The following is a 19517-nucleotide window of genomic DNA, read 5'->3' as shown; positions in this document are numbered from 1 at the left end:
GAGCTCTAGTTTGGTGATTTGCACTGCAGTTTAATATTTCTTTTATACACGTGGCCCAATGTATTTACTTATCTAGTCTACCACTCCTGGACATTCTCGTGGTTATATAATATGGCAAATTTAATTTCTCAAAAATGGTTGCAACTATTTCTCCTGACCCACATTCCCTTCTCCAATGTGTCTTGTCACTCCCCCATCAGGTCTAGTTCTGGTCCCCTTGAATCTGAGTGACCTTGTGACACCTTGCACCAATAGAATGTGAAGGAAGGGAGGCTGTGTGACCTCCACCGCTAGGTCTTAAAAAGCAATGGAGCTTCTGCCTTATTTGCTGGAACACTTAGGCTTCTGTTTCTGAACTATCTATCTCATAAGAATTTCGGTAGTTCTGAGACCACGTTGTGAGAAAGTCAAGCTGCCTGTGGAGACCACGTTTGGGCACTCTGGTTAGTCATAGCAGTTTTTGAACCATCCTAATACAAGGACCAGCAATGTGAGAGAAGGAGTCTCCAGCTGATTCCAGCTTCCAGTGGTCAAGTCTTTTCAGGTGAAGTCCCAAACATCATGGCAAAGAGACAAGCCAACTCCACTCTGCTCTATCAGAAATCCTGATTTGAAGAATCTATGGGTATAATAAAATAGTTGTTTTAAGCCACTAAGTTTTGGGTGCTTTGTAGCCTAAATGGTAATGGTTTCAGTTTATTTTCAAATGTTCATTAGCTGGCCAGTTATTTATTTTTTTTAAGAACTCTTTGACTATAACCTACAGTAAGAAACACATTTTACATCATACACTCACACTCATATGCACTCATGCTTGCCCTAACTGAAACAAAACTTTGAGGGAGAAATAGAAATTCCTTTTAAATGCAATTTGCTTTGCTATTTCTTCTTCTCATCTCTTCCCTCTCCTCTTTTCTCTTTTGTTTCAATAGAGAAATCTATTGATTTCTGATCACAACCAAATAAATTGATTTAATAAATAATAGGTCTTAATCAGCAGATTGAAGGTATAGTTTAAGAGGTGATCTTAATCTCTTTATCTTTATATCTTGCAGAGTATGTATATATTTTGGTATCTTATGTATTTTGCATTACACACAAACTCACACACATTTTGCGCTCTAAACTCAGAGTTAAATTGTTCACTGGCCTAAGTCTAAATAAATCAATAAAACCGAAACAAAAAAATATGAAAAGAGTGAATCTAATAAATGATTCTAAACTTAATTTGGATGTTGAAGCATATGGAAACTCCAAGAACCCATTATTGTTTCAAAATGAAAGCCTGAGAGAGGTTAGTGATTTGTCCCCTGGGCTGTCAGGAAGGGAATCCTGTGGCATCTGGAAGGAGGCAGGGTCCTTGCAGAAGGTGCAGGTGGAAAGCAGTTTGGATCTGGGGATGTGATGGAGGATTGGGTATCCTTTCTTGGCCCAAAAGAGCTTAAGAATATAAAACATAAGTGTCTACATATATACTCTTAAGAGTCAAAACACAGATCCTTTAATTCTGGCAAGAGCTTGAGAAATATTCTCTTCTGTCTAGAAAGTGGACCCTGTGAGAAAGAATGACTTCAGAGATATTAACTACCTTTCCATTAACCTTACTATTGAACTCATAATCATTTTCCTAATCAATCTCTTCAACATCTATTTATTCAACGATGTTGCTGGTGTCTTCAAAAGAGGTGGTTCAAAGAACAAGAATAGATTGCATTTGAGCCTGTGTATCTTTTCTCTGTTCTTGACTTTTCTCTCTTTGCCTATCCTACTTCCTGTTATTCCCTCAGCATCCCTTTACATTTCCCTCTCTGTTTCCCCTAAATTATATGAATTTGCTGGTTTGTAAATGTAAGTTCCATCCACTTACACAATATTGTTAATTCATACCTGGTGACAGTTTGGCATAGTTATCCATTGCTGGATAACAAATTATCCCAGAATTTAGTGGCTTAAAATAATAATGAGCATTTATTATCTCACACAGTTTCCATGGGTCAGGAATTTGGGGGTGACTTAACTGGGTAGTTTTGACTTGGGATCTCTGATAAAATTGCAGTCAAAATGTTACTCTGGCTGCAGTCATCTGAAAACTTGACTGAGAATAGAAGATCCAATTCCCAGATGTCTCATATGGCTCACATGGCTGGCAAGTCAGTGTTGGCTATTGGCAGAAAGCCTCAGTTCCTTGGCATGTGTACCTGTTCATCAGGCTGCTTGAGAGCTCACTCCATCACAGCTGGCTTCTCCAAGAATGAGTGATCCAAGAGAGTGCAAAACAGAAGTCACAATATCCTTTATGACATAACTTCAGAAATCACAATATTCTATTAGCTCTATAGGTCCGTCCTATTTAGTTTGGGAGTCTGCACATGTGCATGCATATCAGAGGATGAGAATTACCAGGGCCATGTTGGAGTCTGGCTATCACAGTTCTGTAGATGAACAGCTCTATTTCAGATCCCAATCCTATCACTTACTAGGTTTGCAATTTTAAGAAATTTACCAAACTCTATTTCTCAAGTTTCTCATGTCTAAAATTTGCATGAGGATAGTGCGGTACATTTCACTTTTACTCCCAATTTTTGCTGCCCTTTTTGGGAGAATTATACATCCCTGCCCACTGATATCGATTTATGACATGCCTACCCCTGTGAGGAGTATACTTCCACACCAACTCGATATCAGTCACTGCCATGGGAGTTGCTTTGGTAGATCAAATGTGAGTAGAAGTGAGGTGTACTCACTTTCCAGCAGAATCGTTAGGAGCAATGAGATCTTTTCATGTCATGTTCCTTTAGTCTGGGTCCCTCCATGAAGAAAATGTGGAGCAGAACCACAACTGATCTATAAAAAAATGCAATGTGAGCCTGAAATAACCCTTGACATTGTCATCCACTTAGATTTGGGGTTTTTTTGTTATATAATTTAGCAAAATCTAACTGATACAGCTATTATCTACTCAGGAGTATGCTGAGATTTGATAAAATATTTTTGAAGTGCTTATAATACTGAGACATAGTAAACAACCCTGCATATTACATATTATCTATCACCTATTACTATGATTATACAAACCTAAATTCACATGAAATGAGTTTATAAGCCATGCCATTAATTAATTTATAATGAGATGCCCTTGATATTGAAAATAAATATCAGAGGTGTACATACTTTCTGGTCAGGAGACCAAGATACAGATTAGAGGATGCTTTTTGAGCATATAGTTCGAATAAGGGATATTTTTATCAAGCAGTGGTCACCCAATCAATCAGCTCCTCCACCCTGAGGACACCTGTGTACTGTGTTTTGTTTTGTGGAAAAGACACACTGAACAAGTTACCATTCTACAAACTCTTCTTTTTCTAGGTGATCACCAACCTCCCTTTTCTCACAGTTGCTCTTATATGAATTCTCCAGACTTACAGTAACCATGATATTCCAATATAATTTATATCAGTTACAGTACAAATATAGTCAGTTATAATTTAGAATATTGCAATATATTTATAAAGTTTACCATAGAGTAAATACAATATGCCAGTAAATACAATATGTTCTAAGCACTTTACAAATACTTAATCCTTGTAATAACAAGGATTATTACAAGTCACTGGCACAATGGTGCTATTATTACACCATTTTCCAGAAGACAAAACTGCATCCAAAGATGTTAAGTAACTTGCCCAAGGACTTAAACTATGAGAGCTTTCCTGTACTGTCTCTCCACCTTGTAAGATTATTCCAGTGACTAATTGTGCCATCCTTTATAAATTATTGTTATACCAAGTACAGTAAAATTTTATTCTCATGTTTTGAAACTTTATTTCTTTTTTTTTAAATAGATTTTATTTATTTATTTATTTATTTATTTATTTAGGCTGCGTTGGATCTTCGGTGCTGCGCGTGGGCTTTCTCTAGTTGCGGCGAGCAGGGGCTCCTCTTCGTTGCGGTGCACGGGCTTCTCACTGCGGTGGCTTCTCTTGTTGCGGAGCAGGGACTCTAGGCCTGCGGGCTTCAGTAGTTGTGGCACGTGGGCTCAGTAGCTGTGGCTCGAGGGCTCTAGAGTGCAGGCTCAGTAGTTGTGGCGCACGGGCTTAGTTGCTCCGCGGCATGTGGGAATCTTCCTGGACCAGGGCTCGAACCCGTGTTCCCTGCATTGGCAGGCGGATTCTTAACCACTGCACCACCAGGGAGGCCCTGAAGCTTTATTTCTAAGCACTATTCTTTGATTTGGGGTGGGGTAGAAAGCAGGGGCTGGAGTAGGAAATAGGAAGCAATTTGTAGGACAACATAGTTTATGAAGTCATAGTACAATCCTCATTAACTTCCCCCTCTCCACCAGTGACCCCCCCCTCTTCTGTGACATGGACAACTTAGGGTTTTGGGTTTTTGTTTGTTTTCTTTTCTTCTCCTTCACCCCAACTTTGGTCTCATATAAAGTGCCTCCACCCACTTCCCAAAATATGGTTCCTAAACTTTCCCTATGGAGAAATTCTGGAGCCCCTAATATTCAGGGATTTAAGAGACCACAGATGTCACAAAGCCTCTCACTTTGTAAAACAGGAAACTTAAGCCCAGAGTGGTGAAGTTACATTCTGAATAAGCAATCACCCTCTGGACTTCCAGCAGCATGAGGACTAGGGCAGATATTTAGCATCGCAAATGCTTTAGAAAACTTTTGCTGCAAACACTGCTCTGTACATGAGTTGCTCAGGAAAGACCAATGTTTATCAGTTGGGTTCAGTCCCACTGTTTGTCAGTGTATTAAAAACTGCTCCAGGGATTTTATATACGATGAATTTAATAGAGGTAATCAGTGAAACCGATCATGAAAGAGTTAAGAAACCAAAAGAGAGATGAGGAGTAACCAAAGATAAGCAGCAGCAAGAAGTTGCCACTTCTCCAAGAGCTAGGACAAAGGAAAAAGAGGTGCTGCTATCATCTAGGAGTTGGGGCTCGATCTCCAGTGAAGCTGGAACAACACAGGCTGGTAAGACAGGAGTGGAGACCACCAAGAGACCAGCTCTCTGGTGGGACTGGAGCCAAAGAGTGCCAATGAGGCTGGAGAAACCCCAGGAAGCAAAGGCGGGAATGGCAGAAATACCTTGGTCTCACCATGTTCCACTGGGGCCTCCAATTGGTCATATCTACTGGAAGCCAGAGAGCAAGGGAGCCTGGGAATTGTAGTTTCCAGTGACATACAGCAGCTTCAGAGAATAAACAGGCAAATGACCGAAACAATCAGAAATTCAAATATTTCTGCGAATCTGATGCCTGAGCATGAGTCCTTGTATCTGAACTCAACCAGCGGTACACTTCCATCTTTAAAGACGCGGGATCAAGAAGACAGTTTCACCTTCTTTTAATCAGGTTGTGATATATCCAGTGTGGTGGGGATCCTCTGACAGAATCAAAACGATCCCTGCCTCTGAGGGTTCATATCCCTAAGTTATCCACTTTTCTTGAGTGTGTGCTGCACCTGGTGACTTGCTTCTAACAAAGAGGATATGTCGGGGCTTCCCTGGTGGCACAGTGGTTAAGAATCCGCCTGCCAATGCAGGGGACACGGGTTTGAGCCCTGCACCTGGAAGATCCCACATGCTACAGAGCAGCTTGAGCCCGCGTGCCGCAACTAATGAAGCCCACGCTCCTAGAGCCCGTGCTCCGGAACAAGAGAAGCCACCGCAATGAGAAGCCCGAGCACCACAAGGAAGAGTAGCCCACACTGCCGCAACTAAAGAAAGCCCGCGCACAGCAACGAAGACCCAACGCAGCCAAAAATAATAAATAAATAAATAAATAAATTTTAAAAAGCACAGACTCTTAAAAAAAAATAGAATATGTCAAAAGCTATGGTGTGTCATTTTTGAGATTAGTTTACAAAAGGTTGTAGCTTCTATCTTGGGCCCCCACTTGCACTCTCTCACTTGCTCATTTCCTCAGAAGAAAGTCATTAAGCCACCGACATGACAAGAAACAAGAACTTGAGGACTTCAGTCTAACAAACAGCCCTTGAGGAACTGAGTCCCTCCAACAACCATGTGCACGGGTTTGGATGTGGATCAATCCCACATTGAGCTTTGAGATGATTGCAGTCCTGGCCACATCCCAACTGCAGCCTTGTGAGAGACCCGGAGAGCCCAGCTCAGCTACTCTCAGATCCTGAAGCTGCTAAGTTTGAGGATAATTTGTGATGCAGCAATAGATAACGGATACATCCAGAGATAAGCCAAAGACATACAAGGGGAAATAAAGGGAAGAGAGGGCATGGTTTTCAGTGTCTATTATGTACCGAGCACATTATCCCCGCTTAATCCTTGAATCTATCCTCTGAGGTGGGTGATCATCATTGGTTCCATTTTCCCGACAAGGAAACTGAAGATGAAAAGGGAAAATAGTTTGCTCAAGGTCGCATTGTAGGGTTGCAATGGAAGGGTTGCAAAGTAGGGTCTGACGGACGGCCACATCTGTGTTTTTATTTTCATTATTTCACACTGTTCCAGAACTCAAAACAACCAGCCTTCAAAGTTGCAGTCACTTCATTTGGATTGAGTACAAATAAAAAGAGTAAATTGTTTAAAATCAAATGCCTTCTTGCTTTCTTAAAATTGTATACCCACTTCTTTCCATCACAGAATATCATAACTCACCTAAAAATTAAAAAAAGGAGCAGGGCCTTATTTCTGCTCCTTTCTGCACTTCAGGATGGAAGTGTACCTCTGGTTGAGTGCAGATACAAGGTCTCATGCTCAGGCATCAGATTTTCAGAAATATTTGTTTGAATTTCTCATTGTTTCCCTCATTTGCCTGTTTACTCTCCGAAGCCGCTGCCACTGGAAACTACATTTCCCAGGCTCCCTTGCTCTCTGGCTTCCAGTAGATTTGACCAATGGGAGGCCCCAGTGGAACATGTTGATGAGGCCAGGGTATTTCTTAGTTAAAGACTAAAGTCCAGAGAACAATATAAAATTGGTGTAACAAATAACCAAATTAAAGCAAACAAAGCCTCCAAAGAGACAGACAGTTTTTAGCTCTTTGGGCTACTAGACCACTGGTTGCATTGTGTAATTAGATAATTACTGTTATGATAATAGCAGCAAACAGCAACTAGCATTTGTCGAGGGTTCCCTTCGGATTGGGCGCTCTTCTGAGGTTTTTACCTGTATTACCTCATTTGCCTTCCCAATAACACTATGAAGCTGCTTCCCTGTGTGTGTCTTATTCTCATCTGCACACTTCCCCCATCCGTCCTTTTTACCAGGTACATGACCTGGGCAAGTTAGGTAATCTCTCTGTGCCTTGGTCTCCCAATCTACAAAATGGGACAATAATAGCACCTACCTCATGACATTATGAATATTAAATAAGTTAGTGCTTGAATGAGCATTATAATCTAATGAAGTGAGGTAGGAACCACATTCCTCCCAATCCAACTCTAGTTTAGATAGCAGTAAATTTGGATAACAAGGAATATTTGTCTGATTCTGAGGCACAGCTTCTGAGTCACAGGTGAGATCCGAGCGGCGTGGTTCTTACTGATGGAGCCAGAGGACCGTTCTGCGGCTCCATAACACAGATGCCGGCACCGGAAACCCGAGCTGAGCCTGTAGTTCCGGCGTGACTGGGTCCCACTGGGGCATGCGCGGAGTGCAGCGGTGGCAGAGTCTCCACGTATTTCAACACTGACCACCTAGTGTGAAAACAAGGTACTTTTAAAAAGTGCTCCTTAAAAAATAGCTGATGCTAAATGGAGAGGAAAGAGAGCGGGAAAACGGGCAAAGGAAAGGGTGGCGGGTGTGGGGGTGGGGTGGGGGAGGAATACAAAGGGATAAATAAGAAATTTCAGAAAGAGCTGTTGGTTTGTAGCGTTCGTGGAGAACATTTGAGAAGATGAGACACAAGGTGATTAGAATAATGATTAAAAAGTTCGATCTCAGCGCATAATGAAAGCTGTTTATAGCCACTCCTTCCCACCGACTCCCTCCTCTAGAGGTCATTAACTCCTCCTAACAGGTCTTCGTACTTTGGGCTCCTGTCCGGTTGGCAGGCACAGTGTCAGTTGTGTCTGCTGGAACTCGTGGGCAGAAGTCGGCAGATGCGCAGTGCCTGCTCTCCTGCAGCTCTGAGTCACGTGCCAGGGAAGGGAACAGCCTGATGCACAGAGGGGCTGTGCTCCAGAAGGGGACCCAGTGCCTGTGCTGTTCCTTTTCATAGAGAAAGCACGAGACCAGACTTGAATGAGAAGAAACCTTTTCTGTGTGGGTTTCAGCTGGGAGCACCAGCCTCCCAGCACCTGAGAACATTGGCTGATTCTCCCACAGGGAGAGAAGCAGCCATTGTTCCCAGTTCATTGCCAGGCAACCCAGAGGAAATCCCTGGGGTCACTGGTTAAACAGCCCTGCTTGTGTCCTAGCAGTGCCTTTGCTCATGACATTCCTAGCCATGCTGTACTGACAGTCCACACTCCCAGCATCACTCTCCGCCAGACCTTGGCCACCCTCCCAGCAGGCATCTCTCCCCTCTGGGAGTAGGAGGAAGGCTAGGGAGGGTCTCACTGAGAAGGTGACATTTGAGCAAAAGCCTGAAGGAAGTGAGGGGTGAGGCAGGTGAGGATGGGTGAGAAGAGTGTGTCAGGGTTCCTCATAAAATTTGGGAAGTCGATATGAGAACCCAGCAGATGGGAAACAATGCAGAAGAATCCACAATAGGTGCGGATCATAGGACTGTGGGAATTAAATCAGCCCAGAGACATGGGGCTCATTTGGGAGGTGAGACAGAACCCTTTTAGGTAGGAAAACAGCACAATAGCGTGAGCCAACGTGTGTGCACGAGAGAGAGACAGAGACAGAGAGAGTCATGAGAGGTATGAGAGTATCTTTATGGGGTAGAAACAAAGGATGTTTAAGGTAGTGGTGTGCTGGTAAAGGTTTAACAACTGATTCTCCAGGAAAACTCCCCCAATACTGACTTGTAGCCAGTTCTTGTTGTGTATATACTCCTGCTATGGCCAATTCCAGGCTACCCATGTTACCCTGAACACAGAATAGAACGCAAGGAAGGTTCAAAATGACATGTAGATTTCCCACTGGAGGCCTGAGAGGATGAAGACGGCGAGGGCAGAAATATAACTCTGTGGGTGACGTGTACAAACCGCTGATCTGTTTTGTGACCACACAGAGACCAGCTGCTCAGGGCCCCAGTCTCTTCATCCACAGCCTGAAGGACTGAGCTAAAGGAAATCGAAGTTTCCTTCTGTGCTCTCCCCTTCCTTTATTCTTTCCTCCCAAAGAGCCACTGTACCTAGGCCCCCTTTCCTTAATGGCCTTGCACATATTTCTCTTCTCTGCCAAAGTTGCACAGGTACCCAGTAGGGGCGATGCTCCATATCCAGGGAGTCAAGCTGAGCGCAAAATGGAGTAGCCACAGTTTGGAGCATCCCTGTCTTAGGAGTCTCTGCTCTTGGAAAGGTGGCTCAGCTGAGTTCAAAGTGCCCACCCAGTCCACTGGGGCTGCTGCTTCTGCACCTGGAAGAGACCTGGTGGCAGGTGAGTGGGTGCGTCCACTGCCATTTCAACACCACATGTCTGCCAGGCCCACTCCTCTGGAAGCTTCCTCCAGCCATGGGGGAGTGGCTGCCAGCAGCAGGCAGTGGTCTGGCTTATCACAACCTAAGTCACCTCAATCTCTGCAGGTGGAAGCTGGCAAATCCCAACTTGGAAATCCCAGCATCCTCTTCAACTTCCCACATTTGTGAATAGATCAACAGGTGAGAGATAATTTCTATCTCTACTTCTATCTTTATATAATCTTACACATGTTTATGTTAGGTTTTACAAGGAACAAAGTGCTTTCTCATGTGCTCTCATTTGATTGGTTTTTCAAAACTCTGGGAGGTGCTATTATCCCATTTTACAGATGAAAAGCCTGATTTTTCAGGGATGGCAGGTGACTCACCCCCAGTCAGACGCTTGGTAAATGGCAGAGCTGGAATACAGACCCAAGTATTTTCATTCCAGATTCGCATGTCTTTCCAGAATATTTCACTGCATGTCTGTGCTGTGTGTACATGCATATGTATATGTGTGTACACACACAAACCACTTTGTATAGACTTATATAGGTATTTTTTAAGACTAAGTTGAGTGTGTCCTTCTTACAACCCAGCCTTAGGAATTCATCAGCTATTTCCTGAGTGATTAGTACATGCCAGGCAATGTCAGACACCAGCTGAGAGCTGGCAATACAGCAGTGGACCATCCAGGCCCCCAGTCCCCAATACACAGACACTAGAGTAGCAGAAACATTCTTAAAACCTGACCTTGACTTAAGAGGAAAGAGCAGAAGGGGCAAAGGGGCAGGCAGATTGGGAGGGTGTGCCTTCTAACTCCTGTGTGAGGAAATGGCCATTTAACCAGGTAATTAATGAAACTATCTTCCTCTGTCTTGGTACCATATTAGCCTGATCCTATTACAATTTATTATATATAACTCTCACAAAAGAAGTAGTGTTGAAAAATTAAATAATTTTGTTTGTGCTGTTCTTTAGAATTCCAAACAATTTTTTTTTCATTTTCGTGGTTACTTAAGGTACATATTACCTCCATTTTACAGATGAAGAAACTGGGGTTCAAAATGAGCTTGGCTAAAGCCACAGTTTTTAAGGAGAAGAACCTTGAGTCCAAGCCAAGAGTGACTTGAATTTCTGTTCATTTTCCACCATCCCAGAGGAATATTAGAACAATTTCCATTTTGCTGTACATCAGGGTTTGTTATTCTGGAATTGCTTTATGTGCCTACCAACAGGAGACAGGTTCCATGAACTGTGCTGTACTGGGTGATGCATTCACAGTACAATACCATGAGACAGTGTACAGGATGTCCCCTATGTTCATTTCTGGAAAGTTTTCCAAGATATACTGTTATAGAAAAGAGTAAGTGTATACAGTCTGCTATCTTTTAAGAATGAAAATTGGGGGAGATAAAATGCGTTCATTCTTGACTCACATCAGCATGAATTAACAATAGGCAAATACACAAGGAAAATAATGTTACCTAGGGAGCAGTGGGGTAATCCAGTGAGGAGTGGATTCTCCACATATACCTTGTTATTTTGATTTGGTTGAACCCTGTGAATGTATTACTTATTCAAGAAATTAGGTACATTTTGTACTAAAGAGAGCTTCTCCACAGTAATATTTACCACCCCTTCCCTTTTACTCTCCTTATCCCCAAGACACACAGTACACACGAAGAAAGAAACCCAGAGTGAGTTTTTAATTGGAAAAAAATTGCAGGTGCGGAATCAATCAATGATGTCAGAACACAGATGCCAATCCATTTATTTCTGAGAATTGATGAGTTTGACAGACACTCTGGATCTAGGCGTCTCTTTGTAGTGAGAAGCTTTTGAAACCTAAGGGGAGAGAAGAAACCAAAGTAAATGTATTTGGGAACTTCTTTCTTAACCTTCCTCAACATATGCAGAAAAACTTACAAACCTCTTTCCTCATAATGAGTTTGGTTCATTCTGTGTATCAGCCCTTTTCATTTCCTCATATACACACTCCCCATGGTAAGAGGACCCAGCCTCCCCGGGAAGATGCTCTAATTTTGCTCTTCAGATAGGGTTGCCAGATTTCGCAAATGAAAATACAAGATGCCTAGTTAAATCTGAATTTCAGATAAACAACATTTTTTGTTGAATTATAGCATGTCTCATGCCATATTTGGGGGCATACTTATACTAAAACAATTACTTGTCACTTAACTGAAATTCAATTTTAACTGAGCATCCTATATTTTATCAGGCAACTGTATCCTCAGATGCTACCTGGAGGGAGCTGGTTAAGTGCACGTGAACATGTTAGCTCAGAGGGACAAAAAGTACCTAGCCTGGTGTGCTACCAATAGAACTTTCTGCATTGACAGACATGTTCTACATCTATCCGTCCAATGTAGAAGCCACCAGCAACTTGAAATATGGTTAGTGCAACTGAGTACCTGAATTTTTAGTTTCATTATTATTATTTTTTTTTTGGCTGTGTTGGGTCTTCGTTTCTGTGCGTGGGCTTCCTCTAGTTGCGGCAAGCGGGGGCCACTCTTCATCACGGTGCACGGGCCTCTCACTATCGCGGCCTCTCTTGTTGCGGAACCTGTGCTCCAGACGCGCAGGCTCAGTAGTTGTGGCTCACGGGCCCAGTTGCTCCGCGGCATGTGGGATCTTCCCAGACCAGGGCTCGAACCCGTGTCTCCTGCATTGTCAGGCGGACTCTCAACCACTGCACCACCAGGGAAGCCCCTCATTATTTTATTTAAATTTAAAATGTCACATGTGGTCAGTGGCCTATCTTGGACAAAGTAGCTCAAATACCAGTCATGTATCTCCCTCCAAATGTAGCAACTGGAATTTAAAACCGAGTGGTGGCTGAAAAGGTACATCACCCGGAAATAAACTCACAAATCCCTGCAGCTTAGTGTTTATTCCGTTTCCGTGCAGATACAAGTTCTGTTGCCAACACATTAATTCTGAGCATTCATTCCGAGTATTTACTGAGGATGTGACATGCCAGGGCGTGGAGATGTATGATAGAATTTTTCAACAAACTCACCCTGTAGATGATCGTGTTAACTGTATAATCCAGCATTAGACTGTAAAAGCCACCAAGGTACCCTTATGTGCAGAGCAGGCATTGTAAGGGGATGAAACAGCATTGATTTGGTCACACACATCAGCTGTGTGACTCTTTTCCTTCCATGACTCTAAGCAAGCATTAGTAACCACAGACCCAGTAGGGTATTAAAGAGGATTCTTTTATACATGGTATCAGCCAGCAGAGAAAACAGGCCCTTAAAGGAAATTGGGCTTCCTGGGTCACTGAGGCTTATCAGGAGACATTAAGTCTGGTGAGGTTAGTGCAGAAACCTGGCAAAAGGTAGAGTGTGGAAAACAAATGGTGTATATGGTACTTCCAAATTTCACAGCGGTCCTAGTAGCTGCGTAGGGAAGTAGGCAGTGTATTAACAATGGTTAGTGGGCATTTTTATACAGAAATTCAGATACACATGTGCTTTCTGGGCTCTGAGAAGGCTTTTTGGGCTACAACATCCATTCCCTGGTTCATTCACCAGCGAGTTGAGTCCCAGGCCTTCTGTTAGATGTTAGGATGTCACAGACCAGGTCCCACTTCATGGAACAGAGAGTATAATGGGGAGAGGCAAACAACAAGGGATCTGATAAATAAAATCTTAGACTGTATTTTAAAGAATCTCGACAAGATGATTGATAGAAAGTAACTTGGAGTGAGACGTGAGCAGAGGGAGGTAACTTTTTTATTTTACTTTCTATACTTGAAGTTACAAACTTAATTCATGCTCCTTTTAACACTTTACACACATGTTTATACAGGTTAACAATCTCTCCTCATATAACCTCACATAATGGGGCTTTTATTTCTAGATGGTAGACCCCCTCTCTTCCCTAGTTTCTACTATCTATCTATCTATCTATCATCTATCTATCTATCTATCTATCTATCTGATACTGCTTTGCTTTACAAAAGGTTGAGTGTCTCTTAATAAATTTTAATATATATTGCCAGGAAATTTTCTCAAAAGATAATATGACTGTGGCACTCCTTCCTCATCCTCAGCATCCTAAGTATTATTGGTTTTAGTGGTTGTCTATCCATAGGTAAGAAATGCTATTCCTTTGTTGCTATGATATGCATAACCTAACTTTTAGGAAGGTGAACAGTTGTATGTATTTTGGTTTGTTTTTTCTCATATGCACTATTTGAATTTAATAAAAGGTATAAAATATCCTGTTCAGTAATTTTTTTCTATTATTGTTTGCCCTTTTCTTAGCAGCTTGCAGGTCTTCCTTGTAAATTAAAGTCATTAACCTTTTGTATATAATGTTTTACAAATCCTTTATCCCAATTTACTGCTTGTTTTCTACTCTTTTTATGGAATATTGCATCTTAAATTTATTTTTGTCCTATGTGGTCTGTGTCCCTTCCTATATGGCATTTGTATTTCCTGCCTGGCTTAATAATGACACCTCCCCCTCAAAATACACACATACAAAACTGAGGTTATACAAAGTGTTCCCTAAAATTTCATCTAGTATTTGTATTTTATCCTTAGATCTTTAATCCATCGGGGTAGGTCTATTTCAGATAGGCCTGTCTGGAGAAGAGCTGAGAACATGCTCGCCAGAAGAAAAATCAGAGGATAGGCACTGCAGAGAAAGAGACCAACAGTACAGATTTCTTGAAGCAGCAAAGGGCTTGGCAGGTGGAAGAGAGACCAGTGTAGCTGGACAGGGAGATGGAGATGAAGTCAGGGAGGTGGGCAGAGGCCAGGGTGGTCATGGATGGCTCTTCAGGTCATGGTAAGGAGTATGGTAAATAAATTAAGATATGTATTAAAGGTATAGGTGAAGTGACTTACAGATAGTTTGTGGAGATGAAGGAAAGGGAGCAAGGTTCATTCCTAGAATTTTCGCTTGAGTAAATGGACTTACAAGTAATGTCATTTACTGAGCTGGGGAGGATTGGAGGGAATAACAGGCTTAAGAAGCATAATGTAAACTCTTGTGTCTTGAATGTATTTAGGTTGAGAGGCCTGGTAGGGTTTCAAGTGAAGGTGTCAAGTAGAAATTTGTATGCACACATTTGCATTTCAAGGAAGACAGCAGGACTGGAGATGTAAAATTGGAAGTTTATTGCATATAGACAGACTTTGAAACTACACTACTGATAAAATCATCAAGGAGACAGAGTAAACAGGGGCTAGTACTGAGCTCCAAGTTTCTAAAATTTAGAGCATTTTGAGATAGAGCCATTCTGAGATAGATTTTGAATGCAAGGGCAATTTGTCATGGTGTAAAGTCAAGGCCTGTACTATCAGCTCAGGCTATCACTGAGTACAGGAAAGAATAGACATGCTCAGCTGCTGCTGCCTGGTGCCATGAGAGTGAGGAATGTGGTAAAACTTTAAGCTCCAACTGGCAGACAAGCAACATACAACAGAGACCCTGAAGCTTAGCACACTTGCTTCTTTCAGGAAGAACCTCAACTATAAGTAACATGTATAAGTCTAAGTCTTAAGAGATGCTTGTTCTATCACCCTGCCTAAACTACAACTTAACTAACAACTGTAATCTAATTAAGTCCAATGAATTTCTGATATTTTTTTCAATATGACTACCTTAATTCCATGTCCTAGAATTCGTTTTATTTTAAAGTATACATGTTATGTTCCAAATTCTTTTGGTGTTATAATGATTATACTTATTGAGTTTTTTCATAAATTTGTCTACTTATTAATAATACAGTTTTATGGATATAAATATAGACTATAATCTGCCTTTTGATAGATCTCCTGGTGATGCTAATCTTAGTTTGCTACAAGATCAAGGTACTGAAATAAAATATAGAGGGAAGAATACTGGGGCTACATGTGAGCCCTTATTCTCAATTTTGGTATGTATGGGGATTCCTCAATTAAATTCCTAATGTCTTCTAGTAACCCACATGCATTATACTTAACAGGTATATTTACATTTATAATTATAATTCAGGCTCAACAGATGACAAACCCCTAGAAGGTAACCTACTTCTAACCTTAAAATATACAATTTTTTTTTTACAACTGGTTATAAAATGTATCACACTTGTAAAAAAGAGTTCAAATGACACATTTAAAAAATAGAACGTGAATGGATAATGGATGGAGTAAAGGAAAGGATATTGCTGCATAGATTATTTGGAAATTTTAAAGAAGATTTTATAATTGGCGATTTTGTATCAAAGTGATCTGTGTTGTTCAGAATACGCTATATAATTGAACGATGATTCTGTTTCAGCCTCACATCTCAATAAATCCCTTTAATACATATCTTGTCCCTGGTGCCCAGGTGTCTTCAGTAACTGGAAGCCCTGGGTTTATGATTCACATCAACTTGCCCCAATTTAAATGGTCCTCTCCAGGACCCTTGAGGCATGGTAGATGGAGACCTACTCAAGGGCTGGAAACCAGCTAAAGCTACTGAGAGTTTACTGCCCACTAGAGAATTTTCCCAAGTGATAACTAGGGCTTTTGGATATAAACAGTGACATTTCAAAGTAGGAGGCGAAGAACTATGTTGGAGAGGAGAAGCTAGGCCGGAGCTGTGAGGAATGTCCTCTACTTGGGGAGTAGCCTCTTAGCAGTACCTCTTAGGTAAGACCTTATCAATCGGCACCTTCTGTGTTTCTTTGAAGCTCCCAAAATAAGTTGCCAATGCAAATTGGATTTTTCAGAAGGGATTTTCTACTGGTAAGAGAAGATATTATTAGCAGCCTGTTAGTCTGGTGTGTAATTAATGTCTCCTCTGGTAATAAACTGACCCTCTAGAACAAAGAGTACTTCCTGATGGCCCAGCCACTGACTCAGCTCAACATTTACTCAGTGTCCGATTATCAAGTGTTTATTGTATGCCAGGGTCTATGCTATCAACAATTTAACAAGATGTGGTCCTTGACTTTTAAGGAGGTCTCAATGATACACACAAAATTAACACAATGTATCATTCACTCTTAAGTAATCCAATACAAAGTTTTGCTGTTGAAGCCCAGAGGGGAGAATTCAAATTCAAGCCCTAACTCCTTTCTTCACTTACCACAATAAATTAGTTTATCAAGTCCTTTGGTTCTTTACTAAACCATCTCCCCACTTGTCCCCTTGTTTCACTTGTCACGTACTAAATCAAAAGTGTATTGGTTAACACAAAAATATGTGGCCAGCACACTGTCAGGATTTACCTCCCTCCCTTTATGTAGATTCCAGGGAGATTACCTCTCCTCCTTCTCTTAAATTTCTCAGAGTTTAGGATACAATTAGTAACATTCTGGTATGTGGGCAAAGTTACATCCATTATGTATTGAATTTTTACTCGTTTCATTATTCTGACAACCTCTTAGGGAGCAGTTGGTTATAAAATAGCCAGTGGTTAGAAGTACTGGCTTCCTGACCTTGGGGCTCAGACAAGTTCTTTATGCTGTCTTCCTGTTTCCTCATCTTTAATATTGGGATATAGAAATGGTACTTATCTCTAAGATTGTTGGGTTAAATTAATATGCTGGAAGCATGTTGACACACAGTAAGTGCTTACTAAGTGTTGGCCATTACCCGAGCACCCCGTGTTCTAATTTCAGAACCCACACTGCTGAGCCCACTCCTTTCATCACAAGACAAGCAAAGGCATATAGGAAGAAATGGACGCAGGGAGAAGTTAAGCACCTAGCCCAAGGTCACCCACCTAGTTAAGTGTTGGAGCTGGGTTCCAAGGCAACCTGGAAAGTCAATGAAAAGTATCCCAAGGCTTATATAAAGCAATTGCAATCTAAGGATCCAAGTTCTCCAACATACAAGAAATGCTTGGCGTAAAGAACCCGGTCCTCTCAGTGGACCCCTACCTGAAATGCTGTGAGGCTGGACCTTCTCCAAACTGATTTTCATTCCGGCTATCCTTAAAAATTCAGGAAATTCTAATGTGCGGCCATCAAGGTGCTCACTTCTTTTTCCGCCAATTTGCCTTCACCAAACACCCAGACCCTCTAGCCCCAGTTCTTTGGCTGGTAGTTTCAAGGCCAGGGTGGGGGTGGTGGGTAGGGGGTTGCGCGGGAGGAGGGGAAGAGGGATGGAGGCTGCCTCAAGACCGCAGAATGTCTGTGCCACCATGAGAATGAGAAAAGTGCGTTCACGGGAACCAGCTTCTGTTTAGATTCTCTCTCCCCACACACTCGGATTTGAATGCTCCAAAAGAACTGATGCCACGCAAAATGCTTCAGTGAAGCTCCAGGAGTGTTTGAATGAGGGTGCGTCTCCCTGGGCCGCACAGGTCCCAAGTTTTGGCCTACTCAGCCTCCTTGCCTACTCATCCAAGCACAAACTGAGTCATGCAGAAGAAATGTTTACTTGATGAGACTCAGTCCCGGAAAATAGGATCCTAGGAATTTTTGCACAGTACCAGATCGACACTTTTGGGTTGGAACAGCTAATTTACCAGATCCTTAGTAGTTAACTATTTTAGGGAGGCCTGCAGCCCTATTCTATCCCTTTTGGGGCTGCATTAGGAGCCTAGGCATTTGAACCTCTATTAATTTTAGTTCGTTGAATGTCAGGGACTAATCTAGGTTATGGGTGTTAAGGGGTTTGTCAAAAAAAAAAAAAAAAAAAAAAAGAAACACCATCATTCTATCCCCAATTTACATACAACAAAACTACCAGGTTAGAAATTGGCCCCAAATCTCACAATTTGTAAATGTGGGGAGAAGCCACAATTCGAGTCTAGATTTAGTCTGTTCTAAACTACCATATGTTAACTCCAGGTAATCAATTTTTCAAAAGCCCCTATCAGTACGTGGTAAATTTCAGATGACACGTTGAAAGTTAGCGGGAGCAGAGCCTAACTCCCTTGCGGGATTAGGAAAGACGAGTTGTCTGCAGCCTAGAACAAGGCGTCTAAGAGGTTCTGGCCATTGCACTCGGCATGTTAGTTTGAGACCACCATATATCCATTCCTGCAGTTAAACCGTGCTTAGGCTTTACTGACTAAAGGCAGATCACTCGACTGTCTGAAATACCTAACCACTTCGTGGATCATTAGGCCTTAACCGATTTACCACTTTCTGCAAAGAGAGGCAGATTTCTAGTAACAATGAGAACCTTCTTTAAAGATCTAGAACATTTTTTCTTCCATTTCTTATCTTGGATAAAAATTAACTTACCTTTCTTTTTTTTAATATTCCAAGTGGTGTTAGCTCTTCCTTTGAAATAGTGGGGGGCTCTGAAAAGAGCCTTTGGGTTTGAAAGCACTTCCGGAAACTCAAATCCCTGTCAAATCACTTGCCCTTGGCCTTGTGGTGGCTCTCGGTCTTCTTAGGCAACAGCACCGCCTGGATGTTCGGCAAGACCCCGCCCTGAGCGATGGTCACGCGGCCCAGTAGTTTGTTAAGCTCCTCATCGTTGCGGATGGCCAGCTGCAGGTGGCGTGGGATGATGCGAGTCTTCTTGTTGTCGCGCGCCGCATTACCGGCCAACTCCAGTATCTCTGCCGTCAAGTACTCCAACACCGCTGCAAGGTACACCGGCGCACCAGCCCCAACCCGCTCAGCGTAGTTGCCCTTACGGAGCAGGCGATGCACTCGGCCCACGGGAAACTGGAGACCGGCCCGCGAAGAGCGAGACTTCGCTTTAGCGCGAGCTTTACCACCTTGCTTGCCACGTCCAGACATTGCAAAAAAGAAAAAACAAAAAACAAACAAACAAACAAAAAAGGAATATTTCTCAAAGCAAACCAAGCTTGAAAGCACACAGAACACTGCTGCTTTTATAGGCATTTCCTGGGGAGTAAATCCGGTTGTCTGATTGGTTAGTACCAAGATTCACCTAAGTGGCCAATAGAAAAGCTCTATTTCCATACCTCATTTGCATAGTTCTGCCCATAGATGACAGCCTTGCTGTTTGTCTTC

At 42.1% G+C, this 19517-nt stretch overlaps 1 pseudogene across 1 annotated transcript; it reads right to left on the bottom strand.

Moving 5' to 3' along the window:
* Positions 1-11253: 11253 nt before the first annotated feature.
* LOC309637842 (histone H2A type 1-C pseudogene) lies at positions 11254-19512 on the bottom strand (annotated as a pseudogene). The gene has a single exon. The product of its transcript is annotated as a histone H2A type 1-C pseudogene (transcript).
* Positions 19513-19517: the final 5 nt, after the last annotated feature.

This window comes from Balaenoptera physalus (assembly GCF_965194825.1).
Source record: "Balaenoptera physalus genome assembly, chromosome: 11".
In the NCBI taxonomy this organism is placed as follows: Eukaryota; Metazoa; Chordata; class Mammalia; order Artiodactyla; family Balaenopteridae; genus Balaenoptera; species Balaenoptera physalus.
This window is presented reverse-complemented; position numbering and strand designations above follow the sequence as displayed.